Raw genomic sequence first — 25,303 nt, 5'->3', positions numbered from 1 at the left:
TAATACAGAGATTTGACCCGTGGAACTGCAAAACCACACTTGTATTTCTCGGGCCTACACCAGACTATTTTCAACAGATATATTTGTGTCTGAACAGTCAGGAGACATTATTGTTTTTCTTTACAGCAAAAAAGCAGGATAATACAGAGATTTGACCCGTGGAACTGCAAAACCACACTTGTATTTCTCGGGCCTATACCAGACTATTTTCAACAGATATATTTGTGTCTGAACAATCAGGAGACACTACTGTTTTTCTTTACAGCAAAAAAGCAGGATAATACAGAGATTTGACCCGTGGAACTGCAAAACCACACTTGTATTTCTCGGGCCTACACCAGACAATTTTCAACAGATATATTTGTGTCTGAACAATCAGGAGACACTACTGTTTTTCTTTACAGCAAAAAAGCAGGATAATACAGAGATTTCACCCGTGGAACTGCAAAACCATACTTGTATTTCTCGGGCCTACACCAGACTATTTTCAACAGATATATTTGTGTCTGAACAGTCAGGAGACACTATTGTTTTTCTTTACAGCAAAAAAGCAGGATAATACAGAGATTTGACCCGTGGAACTGCAAAACCACACTTGTATTTCTCGGGCCTATACCAGACTATTTTCAACAGATATATTTGTGTCTGGACAATCAGGAGACACTACTGTTTTTCTTTACAACAAAAAAGCAGGATAATACAGAGATTTGACCCGTGGAACTGCAAAACAACACTTGTATTTCTCGGGCCTACACCATGCTCTTTTCAACAGATATATTTGTGTCTGGACAATCAGGAGACACTACTGTTTTTCGTTACAGCAAAAAATGCAAAAAAGCAGGATAATACAGAGATTTGACCCGTGGAACTGCAAAACCACACTTGTATTTCTCGGGCCTACACCAGACTATTTTCAACAGATATATTTGTGTCTGAACAGTCAGGAGACACTATTGTTTTTCTTTACAGCAAAAAAGCAGGATAATACAGAGATTTGACCCATGGAACTGCAAAACCACACTTGTATTTCTCGGGCCTACACCAGACTATTTTCAACAGATATATTTGTGTCTGAACAATCAGGAGACACTACTGTTTTTCTTTGCAGCAAAAAAGCAGGATAATACAGAGATTTGACCCGTGGAACTGCAAAACCACACGTGTATTTCTCAGGCCTACACAAGACTATTTTCAACAGATATATTTGTGTCTGAACAATCAGTAGACACTACTGTTTTTCTTTACAGCAAAAAAGCAGGATAATACAGAGATTTGACCCGTGGAACTGCAAAACCACACTTGTATTTCTCGGGCCTACACCAGACTATTTTCAACAGATATATTTGTGCCTGAACAATCAGGAGACACTACTCTTTTCCTTTACAGCAAAAAATGCAAAAAAAGCAGGATAATACAGAGATTTGACCCGTGGAACTGCAAAACCACACTTGTATTTCTCGGGCCTGCACCAGACTATTTTCAACAGATATATTTGTGTCTGAAGAATCAGGAGACACTATTATTTTTTTTTTACGGCAAAAAATGCCAAAAGCAGGATAATAGAGATTTTTTACCGTGGAACAGCAAAACCACAGTTATAATTTACTGTTGTATACCAGACTATTTTCAACAGATATATTTGTGTCTGAACAATCAGGAGACACTATTATTTTTTTTTTATTGCAAAAAATGCGAAAAGCAGGATAATACAGAGATTTGACACGTGGAACTGCAAAACCACACTTGTATTTCTCGGGCCTACACCAGTCTATTTTCAACAGATATATTTGTGTCTGAACAATCAGGAGACACTACAGTTTTTCTTTACAGCAAAAAAGCAGGATAGTACAGAAATTTGACCCGTGGAACTGCAAAACCACACTTGTATTTCTCGAGCCTACACCAGACTATTTTCAACAGATATATTTGTGTCTGAACAATCAGGAGACACTATTATTTTTTTTTTGTGGCAAAAAATGCCAAAAGCAGGATAATAGAGATTTTTTACCGTGGAACAGCAAAACCACAGTTATAATTTACTGGTGTATACCAGACTATTTTCAACAGATATATTTGTTTCTGAACAATCAGGAGACAATATTTTTTTTTTTTACGGCAAAAAATGCCAAAAGCAGGATGATAGAGATTGTTTACCGTGGAACAGCAATACCATAGTTATAATTTACTGGTGTATACCAGACTATTTTCAACAGATGTATTTGTGTCTGAAAAATCAGGGAGACGCTATTAGTTTTTTTTTACGGCAAAAAATGCCAAAAGCAGGATAATAGAGATTTTTTACCGTGGAACAGCAAAACCACAGTTATAATTTACTGGTGTATACCAGACTATTTTCAACAGATATATTTGTGTCTGAACAATCAGGAGACACTATTATTTTTTTTTTATGGCAAAAATTGCCAAAAGCAGGATAATAGAGATTTTTTTACCGTGGAACAGCAAAACCACAGTTATAATTTACTGGCGTATACCAGACTATTTTCAACAGATATATTTGTGTCTGAAAAATCAGGGAGACACTATTAGCTTTTTTTTACGGCAAAAAATGCCAAAAGCAGGATAATAGAGATTTTTTACCGTGGAACAGCAAAACCACAGCTATAATTTACCGGTGTATGCCAGACTATTTTCAACAGATATATTTGTGTCTGAACAATCAGGAGACACTATTATTTTTTTTCTACAGCAATAAATGCCAAAAGCAGGATAATAGAGATTTTTTACCGTGGAACAGCAAAACCACAGTTATAATTTACTGATGTATACCAGACTACTTTCAACAGATATATTTATGTCTCAACAATCAGGAGACACTAATATATTTATTTTTACGGCAAAAAATGCCAAACGCAGGATAATAGAGATTTTTTTTCTGTGGAACAGCAAAACCACAGTTTTAATTTACTGTTGTATACCAGACTATTTTCAACAGATATATTTGTGTCTGAAAATCAGAGACACACTTTTTTTTTTTGGGGGGGGGGCACCAAAAGGTTAATAAGACGGGTATTTGTACAGTGTGATGGCGGAAAAAAAAAGAGGATTTAGATGAAAAAAAAAGGATTTTTCCTGGCCCCCGACACATGGAGCTAAGTCCAGCAATTTCAGCAACAGGAGCACACAGGACTGTAATGCAGCGTTTGCTTGTAAAACCACTGCGCCTCCTATACAGCCTGCCTGATATCTGGGATAGATATTAGTCCTGAGAAGGACTGTTTGTTTGATCTGGCAGCCTTTACAGACCCTACACTAACTATTTAGCAGGATATATCTCTCCCTTAATCAGCAGCGCTGTCCCTACACTGTCTAATCCGGAGCGACTGTGTCCAAGATGGCGGCGCCTGGTTTTAAATAGTCGAGGCGACGCTGTGCGGCCAGCCAATCACTGAAATGCCCACAAACAACATGGCTGCGGCATTACGGTGACTGGCTTGCAATCCCTGCATGTTCATTGGCTCTGTAAAGAGCGCCAAACATGCAGGGCAGAGACCCGAGCTCCCGCTCAAGTAATCCGGAAATGCTCGGTGCTCGCCGAACATCCCGAGTAGCATGATGCTCGTGTGAGTACCGAGCAGTGTCGAGCATGCTCGCTCAACACTAGTGGCAGGCTTCCAACACCATCTGGATGTCTGTCTTGGGCACCACTATCTGCCATACCATCTCATGGGTTTTAGGGTTGCCGTACCTCCGGCACAGTTTCTCTCTATAGATGAACTACCGGCTCTTCTCATTCCACAGCTGCTTGGCTTGTAGAGACGCTTCCTTCTCCAGGGAAGAACCTTCCTGGGTTATCAGCTCTTTGATACGGCTGTCCTGGGTCTCCTTCCAGCTGTGGTGAGGCAGGGGGTTTAACGTCTTACCGCGAGGCCTCCTGGAGGCTCGTTGCTCGTGGACCATTCCATTACGATGAAAGGCAGGTAGTTCAATCTCCTCCAGGTCATCCACTTCTACTTCAGTGTCTGACTGGTGAGGCATCCTGGATAGGGCATCGGCGTTGGCGTTCTTGCGGCCCGCCCGGTACTTAATAGTGATTTGGTAATTTGACAGCCGAGCCATCCATCGTTGCTCCATGGCTCCTAACTTGGCTGTTTCTAGATGAGTCAAGGGGTTGTTATCAGTGAAGGCAGTGAATTTACTGGAGGCTAGGTAGTGCTTGAACCGCTCGGTGATGGCCCAGACTAGGGCCAGGAACTCCAACTTGAAGCTGCTATAGTTCTCTGGGTTCCTCTCGGTCGGGCGGAGCTTCCAGCTTGCATAGGCGATCACCTTTTCTCGGCCATTCTGCTTCTGACTTAACACAGCTCCTAATCCCTCGTTGCTGGCATCAGTGTACAGCAGGAACGGTTGCTGTAGTCAGGGTAGGCCAGGATCTCTTCGCCGGTCAGGATCTCCTTCATCACCACAAAGGATTCAGCTTGCTCCTTACCCCACTGGAACGGGGGGGTTTCTGCCTCTCCCGCACTGTCCTACCAGGAGATCTTGCAAAGGTACTGTACCTTTCGCTTGAGCAGGTGGCACTTGGAGGGCTTCAGCTTCATCCCATACCGGGACAGCGACTCAAATACCTCCGCCAGGTGCTTCAAGTGGTCCTCATACGTTTTGGAGTACACTATCACGTCATCCAGGTATACTAGCACAGTCTCGAAGTTGCGGTGTCCCAGGCAGCACTCCATCAATCTCTGGAACGTTCCGGGGGCGTTGCAGAGTCCAAACGGCATATTATTGAACTCGCAGAGTCCCATCGGGGTGGTGACGTCCCGATCCTCCTCAGCAACAGCTACTTGCCAGTACCCACTAGTGAGGTCAAGGGTGGAGAAGTAATTTGCAGACTTTAAGGCAGCCAGGGATTCCTCTATATGTGGTAAAGGGTATGCATCTTTATGTGTAATGCGATTTACTTGTCATTAATCTACACACATTCTCATGCTTCCATCCTTTTTCCTGACTAGAACTAGGGGAGCTGCCCAAGGACTACAACTATCCCTTACTACCCCTGCCTTTTTCATGTCGCGCAACATCTCCTTCGCCTTCTGGTAGTGTGCTGGTGGTATAGGCCTGTAACGTTCTTTGATGGGTGGATGGTCACCTGTAGGGATATGGTGTTGAACCCCCTTAATCCTCCCAAAGTCAAGTGGGTGCTTACTGAATACCTGCTCATATTCCTGAACCACCCAGTGTACACCCTGCTTCTGATGGGCAGGAGTGGAGTCGGTCCCAGCATGGAGCTGTTGACACCAATCCTCCACCTGGGTTGCCGGGTCATTATCCTCTACTTCGTCTGGTGAGGTTAAGGACTCCGCTGTGTGTATGGAGTTGTTATTTACTGTTTACAGTTTGGCAACAGTGGCATAGCATGGTAATCTAATCTTGTCCTTCCCATAGTTTAGGAGGCGTACGGGCACCCTCCCATTGCGTACATCCACTACCCCTCTGGCAGTCAAGAGTGTAGGCCTATGCTCCGAGCTAAGGGGCTCTACTACTGCCTGGTAGCTCCGTCCTTTGAGACCTATTGCTGCTCTACACCAAATCAGCATTTCACTCATCGGGGGAATCACAATGGGTACCGAGTCTGTCACCGGTACATTACCAATTTCACCGCCTGTTAGCTTTACCTGTTGCTGGTACATAAGGGCTCAGATCTCTTTCTGCAGCGCCCTTCTCTGCCCTGGTCAGGCAGTGTCAGCTATCTGTTGGAGCAAGAACACTTCTCCCAAGCAGTTACTAACAATATTCATGCCAAGTACCATATACAAGTCTGTGTCATCAGGATTAGTCTCTACTACAATTAGTCCCTGGTCCTTCAGTTCCACTCTTTCCTCCTTTACTGCCACATCCTTAACCCCGACTAGGTTAAGGGGGAGGCTGTTGGAGGCATACACGGAAAGATTTGGATCTGGTGGGTGAAGTTCGCCTATGGACCAGAATCTTTTGTAGAGGACTTCAGGCATGATGGTTACCTGAGATCCTGTGTCCAGCAGAGCGGGTGTCGCGATGCCGTCCAGCACAATGGACAGGAAAGGTCTTCCTCCCACGAACCTGCGGTACCAGTTTGATGGGCCTGAGGGGTCTACTCCTGGGTGTCGGCCCTCGGCCCCAGGGTTTGCTCATTTAAAGGACAGCTCTGGACGGTTTGACCTGTTTTGTGGCAGCGGTGGCAGACAGGGTCCCTCGGCGGGCGGCGTTGGTCGCTGGTCCTCCCACGGGGTGTCCTCCTCCTCCTTCTCATCCAGGGGACATCCTCAGGGCTGTCAGCTAGCAGAATCCTTCCTTCTGCCTCGGGCTCCGTCCTCAGCTGCAGGGCACTCAGTACAGTGGTCAGGGTTTTGCTCAACTGACGCACTTCAGAGCGCAGGCTGTCCAGCTCGCTAGAGGACGTTGCTGGAAACTTGGCTTCAGCAGCCACTGGGGAAAAGGTGGACACTGCAGGCACTGGGGTGGCCCCACCCTGGTAACAATGGATAGCAGTTGTTTCCAGGTGCTGCAGTCCTTTTATAGCCATGTCCTTAAGGGTGTCAAAGGTGGTATCTGGATGATCCAGGGACCACCAACGCACAGTCCTGCTCTCCTCTTGAGACCTCAGTCCCCGGATAAACTGTTCCTTCAGCATTTTATTTTCATTATCGATGCTGGTTGGACTAACCTGTTTCAGAGCTCGCAGGGCCCCTTGTAAACTCCAGGCATAGTCCTGAATACTGTCCTCCAGTTGCTGAGAGCAGTTGTAGAACCTCATCCGGAGGTCTGTCTCAGTACGATTCTCAAAGACAGTTTGTAACTTTTTAAAGATTGCGGACACTGACTCCTGGTCTGCGGCCGACCAGGTTTCTACTTCTCACTCCGCAGCACCAGTCAATTGTCCCAATACAACAGCGGCTCTTTGCTTGCCTGTCATAGAGTACATGTCCAGTATACCGCATATTTTCCTTTTGAATCCAGACAGGGTATCCAGTTTGCCGCTGTACCGGGGGAGACACTTCACTTCAGGGATGTACGGTAGGGCCATGGGTATGACAGGGGTTACAAGCCCTGCTGGTGGAGCGGCTGCTTCGACCTGCTCGGCGCCGACCGCGGGTTGATTATCAGAGCGGTTAACCAGTACTCCGGTGTTGTGCTGTTCTTCGGACATCCTGGCGCCCCCCTATCGAACAGTGGCTTACCTTCCTTTCGTTTCTTCCGGTAGGCCGCAGCTCCGCAGGTGACGGTCTTCTTCAGGACCTTGCGTCGCTTGCGTCCTACGTCAGAGTGTTCACCGGAGCTCCTTCCAGGACCTGGCGCTTCCTGGTTTGACGTCGAGGCGTGGGGCGTGTCCGGGGCTTCGCACGCTTCAGCAGGTATTCCTGTAAGTTTCCCGCGGTTACGCCCTTCTTCCCGCTCGGCGGCACAACAATGGCGGCGATCTGCGCCACAGTTTAATGCACAGTTCTGATTAAAGGCGCACAGTGCCCAGTGGCAACGGGCACAACACTCCGTCGTTGCAGCGGGCACGGAATCCTGTTTGTGACGCCAGGAAGAGATGATGCGCCCAGGGGATGGGGACGACTACTCGGCGCCCGGGCCTTGCTGTTAGTTTTGGGGGATGTCGCGGTGGCCGGCTCCCAGGACCGTACCCTGGGGTCACTCATAAAAAACAAGGAATTGGGGGAAGGGTGTGTGGGAAAGGGAAAGTTCGTGACGCCACCCTTGGTGTCTGGTGAGACTCACCAGCGCGGCTAAAGTCCTCTGAGGCCGGTGGTCAGGCCGCTTAGTTTGTGCGGCTCCCCACAGGTGGAGCAGGGCCTCAGGGCAGCGTAGGAGAAGGGATGCAGGACAGAGGGGACCCAGCCGGGTCAGAAGAAGAATAGGCACACTCACAACAGTTCACTTCAGTACCTTTACTGGTGGTGTTTCAGGCACGATCCAGGGCACTGTAGGGTGAAGGGTGCATTTCAGGACTCTCCCCAGTGAGTGGGTGTGAGGCCTCCTGTTTCTTGCCTTTTCCTGATAAGTTTATGACCTGCCTGGAGCTAGGCCAAACTTGGTCTCTGTCTTGCTCTGGCTGACCTGGTGGTAGGGCCTTCTGTTGGAGAACACACTCCCTGGTCTCTTGGGCCTCAGTGACTCCTGACCCTGGTATATCAGTCAGCTTTTGGTGCTCCTGGGAGATGTAGTTCGCCAGGGGTTCCGGTAGTTTCTGCTGGTCGTAGAGATCCCTGCAGACGCGGACCCAGTGTCCGGAATATGGTCTTGGGGTTAGCTGACTAAGCTTCTCTGCCCCCTATGACACTTGCCTTCGGCCACGCTCGGGGTCCTCACTAGGCTTCACAGTGACAGTAGGCCTCGCTACTCTTCACCGCTCTTACGGCATTGGCACGCTTTGGGCTCACTAACCTGAGCTCCCTGAGTCTGGGCTGGACTAACAACTTCTCTGGCTGCAGCAGACTTTAGACTCTACGCTGCGACTCCAGGCTGTAGATTCCAGACTAGACTGCTCCAGACTGGACTGACTGCCTAGCTCCACCTTCCCTATTTATATCCCTAACGAGCTCCCTCTGGTGGTCTGAGGTGGAAGGTGGAGGTGTGTGAATGTTACGAGGGCCTCTTGTGGAGGAATCAGTCCATGCACCCCTCTAGGATCTGTGGCACCAATGCGCAGCAGGGCGCCACACCTGCGTCTGTGATTATGATGAAACCTTCTTTCTTCTAGACGTAGAGGATGTTCCCTTCTTGCCTTTGCAGGCCTAGATGTAAAAAGATAATAAGAATATTCTCTATATTCTCCATTCATATATTTGTATATTGTAATAAGATCGTCCTTATGCCTTCATTTTTCCAAACTGGATAACCCCAAGTTTATTACTTGCCTTCTGCAGTCCACCCATTCCCTTAGTAACCTTGGCTGCTCTTCTCTGCATCTGCTCTAGTATAGCTATATCCTTCTTATTCACTGGAACCCAAAAATTGTACCCAGTATCTAAGTGTGGCCGCATTAGTGACTTGTATAGAGGCATAACTATGTTGTCACCATGAGTATCCTTGCCTCGCAGACAATATATGTGTGCAGGTTTATGCGATGCTTTACTTTTGAAAACCAAGAGCGCACATTCTAACAATCTAGAGAGGCAGTCCTCCCAACGAAAGACTTTGGAGAGCAGAGTAGAGGTGACTTTGGAGCTGCAGGAGCTTTATCGGATAATTCATTTTTATTTTGTTATTTTCAAGCATTCCTGCCTTTATTCTATTTTGAGGGGGAAACAGACAACCCCTTGACTTTTATTGAAGGTCACATCAAGACAAATAAAATAATTTGAAACTAAATATAAAGAATTTGTCTGGTTCATGAGTTTCGAGTGCAGTATGAGAAAAGCGCAATAGAAATTTTTGTTGTTGTTGATGGTAGTTTACAAAAAATGTACAAGTGCTCAATTTTCCTGTTTAAGATCCTCATTAGTGTTGAGCAAACATGCTCGACACTGCTCGGTACTCGCCGAGCATCACGCTACTCGGGATGTTCGGCGAGCACCGAGCATTTCCGGGTTACTCGGGCGGGAGCTCGGGTCTCCGTCCTGAATGTTTGGCGCTCTTTACAGAGCCAATGAACATGCAGAGATTGCCAGCCAGTCACTGTACTGCTGCAGCCATGTTGGTTGTGGGCATTACAGTGATTGGCTGGCCGCACAGCGTCACCTCGAGTATTTAAAATGGGGCGCCGCCATCTTGGACACAGTCGCTCCGGATTAGACAGTGTAGGGACAGCGCTGCTGATTTAGGGAGAGATATAAACTGCGAAATAGTTAGTGTAGGGTCTGTAAAGGCTGCCAGAACAAACAAACAGTCCTTTTCAGGACTAATATCCATCCCAGATACCAGGCAGGCAGGCAGTATAGGAGACACAGTGGTTATATCAGCAAACGCTGCATTACAGTCCTGTGTGCTCCTGCTGCTGAAATTGCTGGACTTAGCACCAAGTGTCGGGGGCCAGGAAAAATCCTTTTTTTTTCATCTAAATCCTCCTTTTTATTTTCCTCCTTCACACTGTACAAATACCGGTCTTATTAACCTTTTGGTGTGTCGTCCCCCCCCCACCCCCAAAAAAAAAAGCGTGTCTCTGATTTTTCAGACACAAATATAACTGTTGAAAATAGTCTGGTGTAGGCTAGAGAAACAGAAGTGTTGTTTTGCAGTTCCACTGTTCAAACCTCTGTATTATCCATTTTGGGCCATTTGTATCTAAAAAAAAAACAGTTTGAGTGTGTCGCTCACTGTTCAGCCGCAAATATCGCTATTTAAAAAAGTGTGGTATACCCCAGTAAACAATAACTGTGGTTTTGCCATCCCACGGTAAAAAATCTCTATTATTCAGGTTTTGGTAGTTTTTTCCGTAAAGAAAAACAGTAGTGTCTCCTGACTGTTGTGACACAAAAATATATCTGTTGAAAATAGTCTTGTGTAGGCCCGACATCCCAGTGTGGTTTCGCAGTTCCACGGGTCAAATCGCTGTACTATCCAGTTTTGGGCCTTTGGTATCTAAAAAAAAAGCAGTTTGAGTGTGTCGCTCACTGTTCAGCCGCAAATATCTCTATTTAAAAAAGTGTGGTATACCCCAGTAAACAATAACTGTGGTTTTGCCATCACATGGTAAAAAATCTCGATTATTCAGGTTTTGGTAGTTTTTTCCGTAAAGAAAAACAGTAGTGTCTCCTGACTGTTGTGACACAAAAATATATCTGCTGAAAATAGTCTTGTGTAGGCCCGACATCCCAGTGTGGTTTCGCAGTTCCACGGGTCAAATCGCTGTACTATCCAGTTTTGGGCCTTTGGTATCTAAAAAAAAAGCAGTTTGAGTGTGTCGCTCACTGTTCAGCCGCAAATATCTCTATTTAAAAAAGTGTGGTATACCCCAGTAAACAATAACTGTGGTTTTGCCATCCCACGGTAAAAAATCTCTATTATTCAGCTTTTGGTAGTTTTTTCCGTAAAGAAAAACAGTAGTGTCTCCTGACTGTTGTGACACAAAAATATATCTATTGAAAATAGTCTTGTGTAGGCCCGACATCCCAGTGTGGTTTCGCAGTTCCACGGGTCAAATTGCTGTACTATCCAGTTTTGGGCCTTTGGTATCTAAAAAAAAAAGCAGTTTGAGTGTGTGGCTCACTGTTCAGCCGCAAATATCTCGATTTAAAAAAGTGTGGTATACACCAGTAAACAATAACTGCGGTTTTGCCATTCCACGGTAAAAAATCTCTATTATTCAGGTTTTGGTAGTTTTTTCCGTAAAGAAAAACAGTAGTGTCTCCTGACTGTTGTGACACAAAAATATATCTGTTGAAAATAGTCTTGTGTAGGCCCGACATCCCAGTGTGGTTTCGCAGTTCCACGGGTCAAATCGCTGTACTATCCAGTTTTGGGCCTTTAGTATCTAAAAAAAAAGCAGTTTGAGTGTGTCGCTTACTGTTCAGCCGCAAATATCTCTATTTAAAAAAGTGTGGTATACCCCAGTAAACAATAACTGTGGTTTTGCCATCCCACGGTAAAAAATCTCTATTATTCAGCTTTTGGTAGTTTTTTCCGTAAAAAAAAACAGTAGTGTCTCCTGACTGTTGTGACACAAAAATATATCTGTTGAAAATAGTCTTGTGTAGGCCCGACATCCCAGTGTGGTTTCGCAGTTCCACGGGTCAAATCGCTGTACTATCCAGTTTTGGGCCTTTAGTATCTAAAAAAAAAGCAGTTTGAGTGTGTCGCTCACTGTTCAGCCGCAAATATCTCTATTTAAAAAAGTGTGGTATACCCCAGTAAACAATAACTTTGGTTTTCCTTTTCCACGGTTCTAATCTACTCTTTATTACCCTTTTTCCATTGATAGTGCAAGTGTAAGCTATTTTACTTCATTTACAATGGGCAAGGCGCGTGGCAAGGGATGTGGAAGTAGACGTTCTGGTGATGGTTCGTCCAGAGGACGGGGCCGTGGCCTAGGTGAAAATGTGCCACAACCAACAGCCACATCTTCTCGCTCCCACTTCTTGACCGAATTACTAGGGAAGCACAGAACAACACCAGTATTGAGAACTGATCAGTGTGAACAGGTTATTAATTGGATAGCAGATAATACTTCCAGTTACCTGGGCACCACCACCTCCGGTCTGTCTTCCACACGGTCAACTCTTAGTAGCCGTGAGTCTCGACCGCATACTCCTCCTCACCCTGATACTCCTTCCTCCCACCATGCCGAGTGTCGTCAGACAGCAAGTGATCCCACACTTGGACACTCTGAAGAGCTATTCACTGGTCCATTTCCATATTTGGGCCCCTCGCCTGATACGCTTGAAGTGGTGGAAGAGGAGATCCCATGTTGCGATGCCCAAATATTTGAACAGCCACGGCCACAGGAAGTCGACGTTGGCAATCTGTCACAAGAGGTGGACGATGACGAGACACAATTGCCAGGAAGTGAGGAGGAGGATCGTGGTGCGCAAGTGGAAGAGGAGGAGGTGGTGGATGATCTAGTAACTGACCCAACGTGGAAGGAGGACATGCAGAGTGAGGCCAGCAGCACACAGGGGGAGGGAGGCAGAGTACCCCAACAGGCAGGAAGAAGCAGTGTGGTGGCCGCAGACAGAAGGCAGGCAAACGTTCCCCGTAACACCAACACGAGGGACGTTGCCAGTACAAGCGGTAGGTCTTCCAGAGTCTGGAATTTTTTTAAAGACTCTGCTGATAACCCCAAAAAGGCCATATGTTCCACCTGCCATGCCAGCATCAGCAGGGGTGACAAAACTACCAGCCTGACCACCACCAGCATGATCAGGCACATGGCAGCAAAGCACCCGACTTTGTGGGGCGAAACCCAGGGTCCACGACCAGTGTTAGCGGGTGTCAACACTGCTTCTTCCACTGTTGTGCGTGCAGTAGAACCCCCTGCTGTGTGTGCAAGGCAATCCCCTGTCCATACTGCATGTAAAGATGCCCCCTTCTCTCAGTCTTCACTTGTTATGGCAGTTTCTCAAGAAACAGCATCAACGTCCACGTCAACGTCCCACCCCAGCGTTCAATTGTCCATATCCCAGACCTTTGAACGAAAGCGGAAATTCGCAGCTAACGCCCCACAGGCCACAGTCCTAAATTCGCACATTTCACGACTGCTTGCATTGGAAATGCTGCCTTTTTAGGCTGGTGGAGACGGAATCCTTCCGCAATCTTATGGCGGTGGCCGTCCCTCGGTACTCGGTCCCCAGCCGACACTATTTTGCCCGGTGTGCCATCCCCGCAGTACACAAGCACGTGTCCCAAAGCATCTGCCGTTCCCTCAACAACGCAGTTACTGGGAGAGTCCACCTGACAACGGACACGTGGACAAGTGCTTGTGGCCAGGGACGGTACATCTCTCTGACGGCACACTGGGTAAACATAGTGGAAGCCGGGACCCAGTCGGACCTTGGGATGGAACACATCCTCCCCACACCGAGGATTGCGGGCCCTATGTCAGTCAGAGCTGCCCCCACAGTGTACAGCTCCTGCGCATCCTCCTCCTCCTCATGTTCAGCCTCCATCTCAGATATCACCACATCAGTTACAAGCTGGAAGCAGTGCTGTACTGCCTCCGCCAAGCGGCAACAGGCTGTGCTGAAACTCATAAGCTTAGGTGATAAACCTCACACTGCTTGTGAATTGTGGACAGCTGTGAAAGAGCAGGCAGATCTGTGGCTGAGACCGCTGAACCTACATCCCGGCATGGTCGTGTGTGACAATGGCCGTCACCTGGTGGCGGCTCTGAGGCGAGGTGAAATCACACACGTACCATGCCTGGCTCATGTGCTTAAACTCTCGGTTGAGAGGTTTCTTAAATCGTACCCCGAGTTGCCAGATCTGCTTGTCAAAGTACGCCGCCTGTCAGCTCATTTTCGCAAGTCGGCTACAGCTTCCGCCGCCCTTGCTGTGTTGCAGCAGCGTTTGCAGCTTCCGGCACACCGACTGGTGTGTGATGTCCCCACACGTTGGAACTCTACCCTCCACATGTTGCAAAGGATTTGTGAGCAAAAGAGAGCAGTTGTGGAGTACCAGCTGCAACAAGGCCGTCGATATTCAGGTCAGACTCCACACATAAGACCTCAGGAGTGGACCTGGATGTCTGACATATGTACCATCCTGACAAACTTTGAGGAGGCCACCAAGATGGTGAGTGGCGATGACGCCATCATTAGTGTCAGCATCCCACTTGTCTGTCTTTTGCAACGCTCTCTGCAGAGAATTAAAGAGGAGGCATTGCAGCCAGAGTATGATGACATGGATCAAGAAGCCGTAGCAGGCGATTACACACAGCCCAGCCTCATGTCATCCCAACGTGCATTGGGGGACAATGAGGGAGAGGAGGAGGAGGAGGAGGAAGAACAGGAGCTGCTATCATGCGTTGTAGATGGTAGTACCTGTACAAGTGTCATACCGTCAGTTCAGCGTGGGTGGCCTGAGGACAGGGGGGAGGAGGAAGAGGAGGAGGAGGAGAGCATGGTCAGTCGTCATCTTGGTGAGGACACGGAAATCTTGCCCGTTACCAGTCTGGCACGCATGGCTGACTTTATGTTACGCTGCCTTAACCGTGACCCTCGCGTTGTCAAAATGCTGGGTGACAGTCATTACTGGTTGGAGACACTTGTAGACCCCCGCTACAAGGAGAACTTTCACTCTCTTATTCCTGAGGTGGAGAGGTCTACAAAAATGGGGCAATACCAGAAGGCCCTTGCTGCAGAACTCTTAAAAAAATTCCCATCTGAACACGCTAGAGGCAGAGGTCACAGTTCGTTGCCCAACCAAGGCGTACAGGCGAGAGAGATGCAACTCCAATCCAGCAGAGGCAGGGGAACACTGTCAACGTTCTGGGACAGTTTTCTGACACCCGCCCAGCTTACAGGCCCTGAGGCGCGGGGTACTCTCACAAGGAGTGGAAAGTTTCAAAAGATGGTGAGCGAGTACCTTGCCGATCGTACCAGCGTCCTCCGTGATTCCTCTGTGCCTTTTAATTATTGGGTATCCAAGCTGGACACTTGGAATGAACTCTCTCTGTACGCCTTGGAGGTCCTGGCCTGCCCTGCCGCTAGCGTGTTATCGGAGCGTGTTTTTAGTGCCGCTGGGGGAATTATAACTGATAAGCGCACTCGCCTGTCAACTGACAATGCTGACAAGCTGACCCTTATCAAAATGAACAAGGGCTGGATTGGGCCAGACTTCTCATCACCACCAAATGACAGCAGAGTAACATAAAGTCAAATCCACTGTGTTATTTCGGGAGGTGTATTCACATGCATCGCTTCACACCCACACATGGGTATACGCTTCCTCGTTTCGGCTGTTTAATCTTCTTCTCCTTATCCTCAGCCTCCACCACCACTATACCACCAGGGTGCCAGCATTGCAAGTTCCTCCGTCCTTATTTTTGGCAGCTTTTGCTTGCAAGGCATAAGCAAATACTATGGGACACCCACTCCCCATTAATGGGACTTATGTTTGTAATATGCTGTACTGCATGGCTCTTGTAAGGGGCATTGCAAGTTGCTCCATCCTAATTTTTGGCAGCTTTTGCTTGGAAAGCATAAGCAAATACTTTGGGACACCCACTCCCCAATAATGGGACTTATGTTTGTAATATGCTGTACTGCATGGCTCTTGTAAGGGGCATTGCAAGTTGCTCCGTCCTAATTTTTGGCAGCTTTTGCTGGGAAAGCATAAGCAAATACTATGGGACACCCACTCCCCAATAATGGGACTTATGTTTGTAATATGCTGTACTGCATGGCTCTTGTAAGGGGTATTGCAAGTTGCTCCGACCTAATTTTTGGCAGCTTTTGCTGGGAAAGCATAAGCAAATACTATGGGACACCCACTCCCCAATAATGGGACTTATGTTTGTAATATGCTGTACTGCATGGCTCTTGTAAGGGGTATTGCAAGTTGCTCCATCCTAATTTTTGGCAGCTTTTGCTTGGAAAGCATAAGTAAATACTATGGGACACCCACTCCCCAATAATGGGACTTATGTTTGTAATATGCTGTACTGCATGGCTCTTGTAAGGGGCATTGCAAGTTGCTCCGTCCTAATTTTTGGCAGCTTTTGCTGGGAAAGCATAAGCAAATACTATGGGACACCCACTCCCCAATAATGGGACTTATGTTTGTAATATGCTGCACTGCATGGCTCTTGTAAGGGGTATTGCAAGTTGCTCCGACCTAATTTTTGTCAGCTTTTGCTTGGAAAGCATAAGCAAATACCATGGGACACCAACTCCCCAATAATGGGACTTATGTTTGTAATATGCTGTACTGCATGTGACGCGCCCCCTGGGCCGTGTGTACACGTGTGTGGGATACCCGGTGCCGGGTCTCTGGGGTCTGTAGTCTCCGTGGCGGTGACCCGTGGCTCAGGCTGGTCAAACCAGTGGCAGTCTTTCTTAGGTTTTGAGGTTAATTGTCCGACTGCGCCACCCGTGGATTGCGGTAAGGGAGTACCACCGCTGCGAGGCAGACCGCTGAGGCTGGTGTTGTGTGTGCTGCATAGAATGGGGTAACTCCCCTCGGGAGGAGTATTGCCTCAGGGCAGTGAGTGTGGATGATGGGGGCGATGGTGCACGAGCGCAGCAGGAATGACTCAGAGTCTTTGCAGTGCAGTTCAGGGTCTTTACTGATGATTATAAGGTAGACCCTCCCGGGAGTACTGGCTAGCATAAGAGGCCTGGTCAGTCTGTGAGCAAGCAGGAGTTCCCCTGGCCAGGTGGAGTTGTAGGCCTCCCCGTCTGTCTGCACTCTTCCTGGCTACCTTGCTGTAAGTGGGTAGAAGTAGCCCACGTCCCTGAGTGTACCGTGTAGTGCTCACCCGTAAGGCTGGTGACTTGGGGCCTTCTGTTAGCCTCCGCTCCACGACGGCGGAGCTGGTCCCTTGCTTGTGACTGAGCCTCCGGGCTTCTATGGCCAGAGGACCTGAAATCCCCTGCCGGCTGGTTTCTGCTGTTGGATATATAAGTCCTCACAGCTTCGGACTCCTGTGTCCGGTTCCTATTGTCTTCTGCCAGGGCGAGCTCTGATCAGCTTCCAGCCCCTGGTCTTTAGCTCCTAGCTCCTACAGAGCTCCTTGCTGTTACTTTCCCTTGCTCTCACTCTGACTCTGACTGTTCTCTGACTCACTCAACCCCGCCCCAGATCCAGTTTATAAGGGCAGAATTCTCCCCTCCCAGGATTGGGGCAGGAGGATGTTGCATGTTTAAGAGATCCTGACCAGGAAACCTCCCACTTGCTCTCTGACGTAATATCTCTATTACTGTGGTGACCAGACCCCTGGGGTGCCACACATGGCTCTTGTAAGGGGCATTGCAGTTCCTCATAATTTTTGGAAAGCCTTCCATTCACTGCTTAGGCCAACAGTGCACGGGAGACCCAGTTGCTATAAATAGAAAAAAAGGTTTAGTTAACGCCCTCTGACCTCCATGTCATTTCCAAAGGGCATTGGAGTGGCTCGAAATTTTTGGTAGGCATTGCACTCACTGTATGCCCTATAACTGTGTAGCCGAACCGCTCCTTTTGTTACAGAAACATATCCTACAAGACATATCTGGTTGACTGGCCTGATATTGATGTGAATGGTCCCTGTTTCTCCTGCTCTTTCTCCTTTGCCACTACCTCATCCATCATTTATCACCTGAAGCTTTGTTTTAACGGGAGTCATAGAACTTGGATAGTAGCAGGAAAACATCCAGCAATCCTCGGAGGAGGTAGGATATGCGCCAAAACGCTGACCACCTCAGGCCTAGCCGCTACTACATACATGCGCTTGCATTACAACAAAACAAAGCAGATGCTAACTTCTATCATCCTCATCATGCTCCTCACCTTGGCACTCTCAACTCCCCTGATGGAGAAGCCAGGGCCCACCGGAGGAGTCTGATAGTCCAGTGGGCTCGGCCAATGCTGCCCTAAAGCAGGCCAGGCTAAGAAAAGTGTGGGAAAGGTTACCGGGACAAATAGGGGTGGCTGGGGACTGAGTATGGACACCCGGCCACCCCCTGGAGGCTGGGGAGCAAGCGGGGACACCCGGCCACCAGGCGGCTGGGGACTGAGTATGGATACCAGGCCGCCGACACAGCCATGGCGTGGTGGCCAGATTCCGCCTCCACATGCCTAAAAGGCCCAATTTAAAGTGCAAGCAAGCAAGCAGTATGGTATTGCAGCCTGGGGGTGGGTGGGTGGCAGGCTGCATACTTGCGCTTGCATTGCAAGGAATGGGAGAGGTACAATTGAACACTGCCCTGGGACAAGGACTTGAATGGGGATAGTTGCAAGTCTGCAACGACTGGTGCAAGGTGGGAGGCATCTTCGCATGTACCATGAACAGGGGTTTGGCATGCACACACTACAGCTGAATAGGCTCTCCTTCCCACTAAATGCACTGGGGAGGGCATAGGTAATGTTTTGGTATATGCGCTTAATCTTATGTATAAGGCACACCAGGACAAATATGGGCGGCTGGGGACTGAGTATGGATACCTCGCTGCCGAAGCAGCCATGAGGTTGTGGCCAGCTTCGGCCTCCTCCAAACTAAAAGGCCCCATTTCAAGTGCAAGCTAGCAGTATGGAATTGCAGTCTGGGAGTTGTTGGGTGGCAGGCTGCACACTTACACTTGCTTTAAAAGAAAACATAGCAGATGCTAACTTCTGTCATCATCATCATGCTCCTCACCTTGGCACTCTCAGCTCCATCGATGGAGAAGTCAGGGCCCACCGGAGGAGTCTGGTTCTCTGGTGGGCTCGTCCAATGCTGCCTAAAGCAGGCCGGGCTAAGAAAAGTGTGTGGGGGGATGTTCCAAGGAGAAATAGGGGCGGCTGGGGACCATTTATGGACACCCGGCTGCCCCCAGGTGGCTGGGGACCGTGTGTGGACACCCGGCCGTGGGGCGGCTGGGGACCGAGTATGGACACCCAGCCGCCGGGCGGCTGGGGACTGAGTATGGATTCCAGGCCGCCAACACAGCCATGACGTGGTGGCTAGATTCCGCCTCCACATGCCTAAAAGGCCCAATTTCAAGTTCAAGCAAGCAAGCAGTATGGTATTGCAGCCTGGGGGTGGGTGGGTGGCAGGCTGCATACTTGAGCTTGTATTGCAAGGAATGGGGGAGGTACAATTGAACACTGCCCTGGGACTAGAACTTGCATGGGGATAGTTGCAAGTCTGCATCTTCTGATGCGGTAAGGATCACTTATGATGGGCACACTTTTAGACAGTGACCTGGGAGTCAGAGATGCTTCCAGGGGTCTTCCCCATGCTGTTCCCTTGTCTTTTCAGCACGTTATGCATGTGTCACACAGCACATGGCCAGATAAGGTTGTAAAATGTTAAAATGACATTTCACGGTGAATGCATTTGTCATAGTTGAAAGCAATACAAAAGTGCAAAAACGCATAAAAAATGCTACTTGTGAACATAGCCGAAGGTGTGGAGGAGTATTTTTGTTTTTGGTCATTTATTTTAACTTATACACAAGTCTTTACCCTGGAAAGGATGTTCCTTAACATATTTCACAGGAAAAAAGTTTCACTTTCGTTTTTGAACTTTTTATTGTGAGCCTGTAAAAGTGGCTTAATACCTCTGACCACGTTGTTGACAGCAGTGACCTGGGGGTCAGAAATGCTTCCTGGGGCGATCCCCATGCTGTCCCCATGTCATTTGAGCACTGTCACTATCGTTTTGGGCACTTGTTGGGCTTTTAAAAGACTGCCGGGGGTGCCACCGCAAAAATGCTCGAGTCTCCCATAGACTAACATTGGGCTCGTTGCTCGGGTCGAGCACCCGAGTATCACGGCGAGCTCGGCCCGAGCTTCGAGCACCTGAGCATTTTAGTGCTCGCTCAACACTAATCCTCATCTATTGGCCAGAATGAAAAGTGGCTGCCACTTTTGAGGTCCCATTTCGTGTTCATGACATGTTACACGCACAGCTCATTGCTCTCCTCCTGCAGTGCATCATTTCACCTGTGGAGGTGCTGCAGAGGAATTGAACACCTGCAGTCATGTTTCTCCACACTCATCCTCTTATCATCAAAGGGAAAATGTCCGGCTTTTCATGCTGCCAAATAGCAGGCAGCATGAATAGCAATCTGGCTGCATAATTGTAGTCAGGTATATTATTCTCCGAGATGCTACGGTGTTTCAAAGAACATATACTTTGAAGATCCAGCAGGGGATCATAGCAGGATTTAGTCTGGCTCTGCCCTTGACCGACTCTTCCCAGCGCCGCTGCAGATGATTGTTAAATCTTACTCTATGTACACGTGAAGGAGTGAACTGTCAATCATTTCTAGCGGTGCTGGGAAGAGCCGGCCTGAGGCGGAACTAGACTTGTCTGGTCTCCGGCTATTATGCCCAGATCTTCAAAGTATATATTCTCTGAAACACCAGAGCATTTCAGAGAATAGTAAACCTGGCTGCGATCATGCAATCAGGTTACAATTCATGCTGTCCAGCAGGAATCGCCCTTTAAAACCACTTAGGGATTTCTCTAAACAGATAACTTCACAAAAATAGATTGCTTACTATCTACACAATACAGCAGAAAGTAAAAATGTCTTGGTGAAAGTATCTGACACATTCCATAATGTGTACTTACTAGACCGTCACCTTGACAAAGGCTTTTGGACAACATCCAACTATTGATTACTTCTGTTCTCTTGACATTGCATCCTGCTCTTATCACACAGAAAGTAGAGAGTATTACTCTCTTAGCAGAGCGTGTAGGAGGGTAAATGTGGTTTTACATGGTGGCCAATAGTGAGAAACACTCCTCAACTAATAGTGGGGGGTCCTGAGTAGGGGCTTTCTTCTATGACATGTATACAAACAGGGTTGGACTGGCCCACCAGAGAACTGGAGAATCCTCCGGTGGGCCCTGACTTCTCCTTTAGGAGATTTCAGAGTGCAAACCTTGCAGATGCTATGGGGCTCTTTAGTGGGGGAGAAAGGTGGGCCCTCAGAATCAAATCCTCTGGTGGGCCCAATGTTCTTCAGTCTGACAAAGTATACAAAGCTATAATCGGTGCCCGGCTCTACCACTCAGATCATTCTCTATTATTCCTATTCTGCCTGTGCCATTCAGCAGGAAAATGAGACTTAGGGTATGTGCACCAGTTAAGTATTTGGTGCAGAAATTTTCTTCACCATTTCTGCATCTCTAGGCAGGAAAATGCTGTGTAAAATAGGCATGTTTTTCATGAGTTTTTTATGCGTATTTTACATGTGTTTTTGGTGCAGATCTTTCCCCATTCATAAAGTATGAGTGAAATCTGCAGCAAAAACTCTGAAAGAATTGACATGCTGATGTCAAAAATAAGCAACGTGTGCATGAGACTTCAGGATTCTCATTCACTTTGCTGGCATCAGGAACTGTTTCAAGTTTTGTGACAAATCTGTGTAGAAAAATCCGTGACAAATCTGACCTAATAAAAACTACAACTCCAACTTCCAAAAAACGATCCCGCATACAACTCTACCGAAGGAAAAAAAAAATTACGGGTCTCAGAATATGGCAACATAAGACATTTTATTTTAATTAAAAAAAAAAAAAATTCTGTAAAAGTAGTAAAACATAAAATGAAATAAAATATTATTGCCATAATAGTACGGACCCACAGAATAAAGTTATCATGTCATTTCTGGATCTGGACACTTTTTTAATTCGACACTGAAATAATTCTTTACTGGATTTTAATACATTATATTGTAAATTTAATAGTGTCATTAGAAAAAAATAAAATTAAAAAAAGTCCTCACATGTCTATGATGACAGAAATATGAAAAAAAGTTATGGTTCATTAAAAAAGGAAAGAAAAAGGAAACAAAGAAAAGTGTCAGTGGTTGGAATGGCTTCAGGGAGAAGGTCAATGTTTGTCCTTAGTTAGATCTCCTTACAATGCCTTGTGTATTCACACAGTGATGGCATTAGGGAGGCAAATAGGCTGTTGTCCAGGGACCCCATCTCCAAAGGGGCTTATTTTAAACATTGTCCAACCTTAAGACTACAGTATAAAATGTGCAAAAAGAATTATTAATAGAATACAAATGTATGCATTGCTCCTGGAAATGAGCAAAGAAGGATACTGCTGGGACATTGGGTTCAATGACCGAAAAGTTATTGAACTTTTTATCTAGACCTAGCAAACACTGTGATAAATTACGCTGATCAGTGATTATATACACCCTGATTTTTCGCAAGCATTTAATAAATCATTTTTACGTGAATAGACAAATGCCTCCTATAAATCCAGTTATATTATATCCTATGTACAGTTATATGAAAAAGTTTGGGCACCCCTATTAATCTTAAGCTTAATGTTTTATAAAAATTGGTGTTTTTGCAACAGCTATTTCAGTTTGATATATGTAATAACTGTTGGACACAGTAATGTTTCTGCCTTGAAATGAGGTTTATTGTACTAACAGAAAATGTGCAATCTGCATTCAAACAAAATTTGACTGGTGCATAAGTATGGGCACCTCACCAGAAAAGTGACATTAATATTTAGTAGATCCTCCTTTTGCAAAAATAACAGCCTCTAGTCACTTCCTGTAGCTTTTAATGAGTTCCTGGATCCTGGATGGAGGTATTTTTGACCATTCCTCTTTACAAAACAATTCCAGTTCAGTTAAGTTTGATGATCGCCGAGCATGGACAGCCCTCTTCAAATGATCCCACAGATGTTCAATGATATTCAGGTCTGGGGACTGGGATGGCCATTCCAGAACATTGTAATTATTCCTCTGCATGAATGTCTGAGTAGATTTGGAGGGGTGTTTTGGATCATTGTCTTGCTGAAAGATCCATCCCCTGCGTAACTTCAACTTTATCACTGATTCTTGAACATTATTGTCAGGAATCTGCTGATATTGAGTGGAATCCATGCGTCCCTCAACTTTAACAAGATTCCCGGTGCCGGTATTGGCCACACAGCCCCAAAGCATGATGGAACCTCCACCAAATTTTACTGTGGGTAGCAAGTGTTTTTCTTGGAATGCTGTGTTTTTTTGCCGCCATGCATAACGCCTTTTGTATGACCAAACAACTCAATCTTGGTTTCATCAGTCCACAGGACCTTCTTCCAAAAAGAAATTGGCTTCTCCAAATGTGCTTTTGCATACCTCAACCGACTCTGTTTGTGGCGTGCTTGCTGAAACGGCTTCTTTTGCATCACTCTCCCATACAGCTTCTCCTTGTGCAAAGTGTGTTGTATAGTTGACCGATGCACAGTGACACCATCTGCAACAAGTTGATGATGCAGCTCTCTGGAGGTGGTCTGAGGATTGTCCTTGACTGATCTCACCATTCTTCTTCTCTGCCTTTCTGATGTTTTTCTTGGCCTGCCACTTCTGGCCTTAACAAGAACTGTCCCTGTGTTCTTCCATTTCCTTACTATGTTCCTCACAGTGGAAACTGACAGGTTAAATCTCTGAGACAGCTTTTTGTATCCTTCCCCTGAACAACTATGTTGAATAATCTTTGTTTTCAGATCATTTGACAGTTGTTTTGAGGAGCCCATGATGCCACTCTTCAGAGGAGGTTCAAACAGGAGAACAACTTGCAAGTGGCCACTTTAAGTAGCTTTTCTCATGATTGCATACACCTGGCTATGAAGTTCAAAGCTCAATGAGGTTACAAAACCAAAAAAAGTGCTTTAGTACGTCAGTAAAAAGTAGGTAGGAGTATTTAAAACAAGAAAATGATAAGGGTGCCCATACTTATGCACCTGTCAAATTTTGTTTGAATGCAGATTGCACATTTTCTGTTAGTACAATAAACCTCATTTCAAGGCAGAAACATTACTGTGTCCAACAGTTATTACATATATCAAACTGAAATAGCTGTTGCAAAAACACCAATTTTTATAAAACATTAAGCTTAAGATAAATAGCGGTGCCCAAACTTTTTCATATAACTGTATATCCATATGGCCACGTATTGCTTGTCACATTGTGCTAAACTGAACACACAGAGTTCCCTTATTCTATGAGAGTTATCATAGATAACACGCAGTGATGTTAGATGGGAAGACTCACTAGGACATCCTCTATCTAATTGCCCTATTACTTTTCTATGAAGAAGTTTGCCAATCATGGAACTGTCAAGAACCTCCCTGAACATGGGAGAAAGAGGAAAATTGAGAAGAGATGTCTTTGAAGGTTGGTGCAAAATGGTGGAAAATAACACCATGTCAAACATCCAAAGACCTGAAGACCAATCCGGAACAGTCTGGGGTCATGGTTTCAACAAGTACCATACGCCGCACACTTAGCCAAGCAGAGCTTTATGGGTGAAGGCTAAGGAAGAAACCATTGCTGAAGAAAAGACATATAAAGGAATGACTGATCTTTGCCAAAGAGTACCTTGACAAACCACAATCCTTCTGGTAAAATGTTCTGTGGACAGATGTAACAAAAATAGAGCTTTTTGGTAATGCAAAGCAACAGTTTGTTTACAGACGGCACAATGAAGCTTATAAGGAAAAGAACACCTTACCAACAGTTAAGCATGGTGGAGGATCCATAATGTTGTGGGGTTGCTTTGCTGCATCTGGTACGGGAGGCCTTAACCGTATCACAGGAATAATGAAATCAGAGAATTATCAAGAGATTGTAGAATGAAATGTCCTACCCAGTGTAAGAAAACTTGGTTTGAGTCGAAGATCATGGGTCCTCCAGCAAGAAAGTGACCTACAGCACACATCTAAAAGTACAAAGGAATGGTTGAAAAAGAAAATATGGACTGTTTTAAAATGGCCAGCAATGGGTCCTGACCTCAATCCTATTGAAAATCTTTGGGGTGAGTTGAAATTTGCCATTGGGAAAAAGAACCCTGCAAACATTCAAGAGCTTGAACAAACTGAAAAGAAAGAGGTGAGAAAAAAATTCCAGCTGAGAAGTGCAAGAAACTTATAGATGGCTACTAGAAACGTTTGGAGGCTGTCAGCAATGCCAAAGGGGGTGCAACCAAGTATTAATTAAGGGTGCCTTAATTTCTGCACATGCTGTTTATTCTGTTTCTTCTTTGAAATTGCAACATAGAAGTTGAAAAACAATGTTTTATTGTTGTAGTACTTTGGACCACTAATTAAAAAATCCTGAGGATATAACTTTGGTACATTTCCATTTATTTCTGAAGATATTGTACAGAATATGAAAAAAATGAAAGGGTGCCAATAATGGTCAGCAGCACGGTATGTATGTATTGTGTGAGTGATGTGTTTGTGTGTGACATGTACTGAATCTAATGCGTAAGTGATGTGCG

This window comes from Phyllobates terribilis, unplaced genomic scaffold (assembly GCF_046119375.1).
Source record: "Phyllobates terribilis strain yellow unplaced genomic scaffold, ASM4611937v1 Scaffold_9__5_contigs__length_417890890, whole genome shotgun sequence".
In the NCBI taxonomy this organism is placed as follows: Eukaryota; Metazoa; Chordata; class Amphibia; order Anura; family Dendrobatidae; genus Phyllobates; species Phyllobates terribilis.
The sequence above is the reverse complement of the archived record's forward strand: the minus strand, read 5'-3'. Positions refer to the sequence as shown.